Raw genomic sequence first — 6791 nt, 5'->3', positions numbered from 1 at the left:
TGATTTTCTGAGGGATGATGGAGGTCTTTCTGCAGAAATGGCATGATACAATGGTCTTAAGAGTCAACAGTTTTGTGTTCATTTTGTTGTTTATGTAATTCTTATATTATGGGCCATTTATACATTTTAAAAAAGTCATTTATACATTTAAAAAAGTTTTATATGTAGATTGATTTTTCCTCTCTAAACTGTTTCTCAAGCACATTCTCTTATTACCACTGCGACTAGGTGAATATGATGTACTTTAAAGGGAATCCTTGGTATTAATGGGGTTATCGGATGCCCAGAGATTCATAAAAAAAAAAAAAAAACCTCACTTCTGCTGTATGTGAAGCTGGATCACGAAGGATTTGCGCAAACATAGACGATTTATGTGGATCAGGAAGTGCATTCCCTTCACAAATGTATTTATTTGACCACTATATTCATTTTTACATCCAATCGCTCAATCAGAGATATTACAGGGAATTTACATCCCTGCTCCGGCATCGAAACAATGGAGGTCAGACTGTTACAGCTGATGTAAGGGTCTGAGGTAAGGCGCTCATGTCATTCAACTATCGTGGGAGCGGCCTCTGTCAGTGTGACGCCACAATGACAGACATCTGATTTGAATTTGAAAGAGGGGATATTATTTTTACAAATTAATTAAAAACCACTGCATGGATTTTTATCATTATAGGGTAGATTTGTACATACACTGCCAACACACAATGTTCAAACAACATGTAAAAGTGAACTTTGCATCCGATGACCCCTTTAAGACTTATAAGGCTTAATATAATGTAAATGACGTCACTTACTGAAATATGTAGTAGAAAACCCATGAAAGATTTATGTTATTTACAAAATCTGCATCGCCATTTACAAATCTGGGACTATGGAAATGCAAATGTCATATCACATAAAATGGCATTTGCATATTCTTTACTCTGTGTTGCACCTTGATTTTTCATAGCCATTTGAAATTAGAGGCAACCACTGTGCAATGTTTGATTTATATTAGACTATAATTTTAAAATCTGAAGCAAAAACAAAATAGTCTAACTTAAGCTTTGTGAAATTATGTTACATACAACATCTGCTACAAAAAACAACATGAAACATTTACTCCGATTTGCATCTGTCTTCAGTGTCTTTGCCCTCTGTTAAATATAGATGAATCACTGTTTAAGCTACAATGTTACTTGCCAAGACTTTCCATGTATTTGCCCGTTCAGGCGCAAGAAAGATGCAGAAAGAAACTCAATTCAGAGCTTGCGCATGTCGAGATGCATCTGTCTATGCAATGAGAGATGCCTATACAGAGAGACGTGTCTCTGACACACGCAATCCCTGAAATGAGTACTAATGTACTTGTCTTCTGAATGCTTTTAAATCGCTTGAATTTTTTTTTTGAATTAACAGCATGCAAAAGAAACTTTCATGACAACATTGTAGTGGCCCAATCGGTGTCAGTGACAAATCTGTCAAGTGCCCAAAGCGTCTTTCACAATGCCCCCGGCCAATGGGCACTCTTTATTGTCGAGCCCTGTTTGGTAGACATCTCTATGATATGTTGATGGAGTCCATTGTTTGCATCTCTCTAGTATTTCTTCTTCCTATATGTGCAAATCTGTGGACGGGGCTAAAGAGGAAATAATGTAGAAGTAGGTGTTGATCTTCTGCAGAGACAGACTTTTGTCATCATATGACATCATTCACAAGTTGTTTTGGCAGCTTGGTTCAATAAAAGCTGTTTTTAAAGCAACAAGAAAGTTTTGAGTTCTGAAACTTTCAGAATGTTTTATAGTACATTTACCTGTTATATGACAAAAAAAAAAAAAAAAAAAAAATCAAGGGAAATTTCATTTCTCAGTTCATGAGCCCTTTAATAAAATAAAATAAAATAAAATAAAGAACTATGATTTATAAGATTTTTTTTTCTTGGTGGGCCTAACAAAATGGCCCCACATTGTTGAAAATTTCAGGTTTTACTGTCTTTGGGAACATATTGCTTGTGTATTTTTTGCTCATACCTTGGCTTGTTTCGGCCTGTCATGGATAAATAAATATGACACTAAAACCACCAGTAGGTGGCGACATGTCTTAATGAGTGATTTACTGAATCATTCAAACAATTCTTTCAAAATGGCTAATTCACTTAGAAATGAAGCAAGTAACTAATCATTAAATAACTGGCTCACTCAGTTCATTCAAAAGCAGACTTATTTAAGAACAAAACACGACATTGTTGCCCTGAAGCGCACATGTTCTGCTCCTGCTTTTTCTGGAATCCACTATGGTTCATAATGTTTATATGTAGTTTAACTCTATTAAGACTGTATGTGCATTGCCCCTCAGTTCCATTCTATGGCTACAGGTCTGGCGTTGTGGTTCTGCAGCTGGATGCTAAAATGTTGCCTCTGTAGTAGTGTTGTCACAATACCAAAATTTTGACTTTGATACAATACCTGACTAAAATATCTCGAGACTACTACTGAACCGATACTATGAAAAAAAAACATAGAACAACAGGAAAAGCAACTGAATAACAGATGATCCAAATGGAGACCATAGTAATTTTATTTATTAAAACAAAGCATTTCATCCCCGCTTAAAAAAAAAAAAAAAAAAAAAAAAAATATATAATAATAATAATAATAATAATAATAATCACATGCCAGTGCAACTACACAGGATTATGGTGAACAACTCTTTGCTATATTGGTAAGTTAGCTTAAAGGATAAAGCCAATTCTTATTTCATGATATAGTAATTTTATTTCACAACAATTTATATCATGACATAGTAATTTTTTTTTATTTTATCTTTGTTATTAATAATAAGAACCCAGACGCAAGTGACAAAGTAAAGGACAACTACAATAAAACAAAGAAACAAATAAAATAAAGAGGGCTCTATGAAATCTGTTTTATTTTTTCCCAAATTCCATTTTAATTTTCGTAGACTCTATTTTAATGGTTACATAAAAAAAGTATTCATCAAAAAGCATGTCTAGTTAATTAAATTTTTTATTACATGTTTTTAAGGCCCTGTGAAATACGTTTTATTATTTCTCTCTCCCTCTCTCTCTCTTTTTTTTTTTTTTTTTTTTTTTCAAAATACTGTGATGTGTATTTAAAATTTTCTGGTCTTCATTATGACAATAGTTTTCTGCAAAAGAAACGGTAAAATGCTCATGAAGCTCTAGAAATTATGCTCATGTGTTCATGTACCCATATATTGAGGCGTCAGAGGCTGAAAACACAGTGAGCGTCACGTGTGTGTGTAGTAAACAAAACAGCGTCTGCACCATTCACTAACACAGACACGCAGAAATACGGCTCTTACCTCTTACTCATACCGTTTTTTTTTTTTAAAGCAGGGTATTGCGATACTTTTTAAATACTGGTATATCATGCAACACTACTCTCTAGGCAGCTCACTACAGCAAGTTTAGTATCAGTACATGTTTCCATTTTTGGTCAAAATGGGATATTACACTGGGAACTTTATTTGGTAATACAACTGATTACAGCTGACAAAATCTCTGCATCCCAAATACTCTGCTGTTGTCTGAATCATTAACTATCCAAATCAGAACATGACTTTGAGCAAAATGTATTTTGTATTGCTCTCATCGAATACAAAAAAGTATGCAAACAAACAATATACAATGATAATGTTCTTCAAAAGAAAGTCATACTTGGAGGGACATGAAGGTAAACGAGGACAGAATTTTAATTTTTGGGTGAGCTATCCTGTTAAAGTTAGAAAGTCTACATGGCACTATGGTTTGCTACCTACCTATGCAACCTACACTTTGAAAACTCAGAGACCCAGTTCTAATTGTTATAATTTATGTTTTGCATTCATTATTAATGCAGAGACAATCCTCCACAGAATTGCTCATTAAAGGTGTGAAATAAACCCTTACACAATACTGATGCAAGTTACCCAGATAAAATGATAAGTCAGCAAAATAATGCTAACATACTCAGAGTGTCATAAACAAGCCAAAGACAGTGTTGTCAAACTACAAACTAGCTGAAGTAATTGACTTTTATTTTTATTTAATCAAATTTAATATATCCACACTACAGCACAGAATCAAAAATGGACTTGGGCAATAAACATTTTCAATATTTTGCTTGATCAGTGTTAGTTATTATATCTTTGTCTAAACAACAAAGCTGTGGCAAGAGAAAAGAAATAACTATAAAGAACAAACACAGGACTAGGACTTATGCCACAACTACAATCTATTATATCCTCTAATGATAATTTGTAAAAATGTCAATGAGAGAGGAAGCTGTTTGAAATATTTTAAGAGTTAAGATATATTTAACAGATATTTTAAACCAGCTGTAAAATAAAGCATAGATGACAGGATTCAGGCCTGAGTTAACATACACAGTCCATGCTAGAAATGCCATTGTGGCAGAAGAGATTATTGTCGTGTTTGTTAAAGACAAGATATAGTATGGAATAAAGCAAAGCAAATAAACTGTCACAATGATTCCTAATGTTAGAGCAGCTTTACTCTCTGATTTCCTCCTCACTGAACCTTCCAATACACATTTACCACCCTTAATCAGAGAGTTTATAACTTTTACTTGCTTATGTGCAACATAAAATATCCTCATATATAAAGTTATGATCAGGGTGCAAGGACAAATGAAAGAAATAAACATATCAGTGAGTGCCCATGAATAATTAATTCTAAAATAACATCCTCCATGGCACATGTCTGTTTTTTGTGAAGTGTCAAAATATCTGTTGTTAGTTATAAAAGTAATACTGTAACTCAAACAGAAAAACCAGCAGACACAGATGCTTATTAATGTTTTAGTCACAGTTATTCTCTGTGGGTACTGTAAAGGGTGACACACAGCCACATAGCGATCAATGGCAATTAAAACTAAAGTACTAAAAGATGCAGAAAGAAGCAATCCAAGGATCATTGTAAACAGTCCACAGTAAGCGTCTCCAAAGTACCAACATGTTTCAATCAGCTTTATGGCCTCTATGGGCATTACAATTAGTCCAATAAGCATATCAGTCACAGCCAGAGAGAGAATGAGCAGGTTGGTTGGAGTGTGAAGCTTCTTGAAGTGAGAGATAGAGATGATCACCAGCAGATTCAGAAACACAGTCCATGCTGACAGCAGTGAAAAAAACACATACATGATAATGTATTCATGTCTGGAGCGTTTTTCCTTGATACATGATGAGTTGATGGCAGGAAAGCAGTACTGCGTCTCATAATCCTCTGTCTCATAGGCCATGAGAGGCTCCTCCTGTTAGGAGTTTATTCTGTTCTGTCTTTTTCATTTATACAATGTTTAGATCAAACTGACCAACCCATCTACCGCCCACTATGATGCTGAACAATGACAATTATTTTCTTCCAAAGGTTTGGGTTTCAACCTTGGCAGTAAACACAGTTTGTCTTTTCAAATATTCTATTGTGTGTAACTATATTTATAGAATTGGCTCATGCTTTTTGTGTCTCATGCTTTAGAAATGTGCTGTAATTTCCCGTAAGGGAGAACAGTGAGCATTGATGCTCCTTGGACTTTTTTTTGTGCAGTGCATTGTGGGATATTTCAGGGCATGAACGTTTCAGTGAACTGGAAGTATTTTGTGACTGAGATATCCCTTAAAATAGACTGGCGTTCTCAGTAGGAGTTCTCATACCAATTCTGATCCATTAGTTAGTAGCTTTATTGATAGAATTAATGTTGTAACTCTTCATAAAACGCTAAAAACTACTCAAACTTAGGCTTAAACTAAACTTAGGCTTGCTCATCATTCAGATACATCTGCTATGGGGTCAGTGTCATCACTAATAGGGGAAAAAGGTTGACAGAGTGCATAGGGTACAGAGGTTGACAGGGGCTCACTTGATTTGTTCAAAAACAGATTAATTCAGGAACACAACTCCACAGTGTTCACAAGTGCACACATTCTGTTCCTGCTTCGTCTGGAACTATTTTTGTTGATGAAACAGCAAAATAGACAATATTTTGTCTAAAATTTAACTTAGTATTGTTACAGAGGAGGCTTCCGTACCGCCTCCTCCGCACCACCAGAGGGAACCCTCGCCAGAATACTGATTCAGTCTCATTCGGACTCCAACTCCCATAACCCCTCATACCTGGGACTGACACGTCACACACACACCTGCACCTCATTACACACACACAGTATAAAACACACACGCACACATCACCTCCCCGCGAAGTCTTGATTTGCCCCGGCTGTCATTTCTGAGCGTTGTTTGTGTATTACTGGACTGCTTTCTCATTGCTCACCTGGTCTGTTACTCGATTGTGATTCTTCTCTGTGTACCTCGACCCTTGGATTGTTTATTGGATTTGTATCTCTGCCGCCTGCCCCGACACCCCGCCTAGTTTTCGTTTCTGAGTCTGTCTATTCCCTGTGGACCCTGTTTGCTGTTGATTTGACCCTGCCTGTACCCGACTTCGTTAATAAAAGCTGCAAATGGATCCAAACGCTTCCGCTGATCTGTCACAGAAGACTTCGCCAAACGGTGATCCAGCAGCTGTGGCTCAATTGTCGTCGGAGCTCTCCGCCCAAGCCACCCAGCTCGCGATGCACCACCACCAGCTAGCTCGCCTGACAACGCTCACTGAGGAGCTGGTGAGAACCTTGCAGGGTCTGCAAATTACCCCTGCAGCAGTAACTCCTGAGCCTAGCATGCCGCCTCCAACTCCCGCTACTCCAGCCGTCGCGAGCCCTCCAGCGCCCACCAGTCCTCGTCTCGCCTTCCCAGAAAAGTTTAA

General features: G+C 36.7%; 1 pseudogene; it reads right to left on the bottom strand.

Annotated features, from left to right (window-relative positions):
• Positions 1-4256: 4256 nt before the first annotated feature.
• Positions 4257-5316, bottom strand: LOC127172379 (trace amine-associated receptor 13c-like; annotated as a pseudogene).
• Between the last annotated feature and the right edge of the window lie 1475 nt (positions 5317-6791).

Source organism: Labeo rohita, chromosome 10, assembly GCF_022985175.1.
Source record: "Labeo rohita strain BAU-BD-2019 chromosome 10, IGBB_LRoh.1.0, whole genome shotgun sequence".
NCBI classification, from domain to species: domain Eukaryota; kingdom Metazoa; phylum Chordata; class Actinopteri; order Cypriniformes; family Cyprinidae; genus Labeo; species Labeo rohita.
This window is presented reverse-complemented; position numbering and strand designations above follow the sequence as displayed.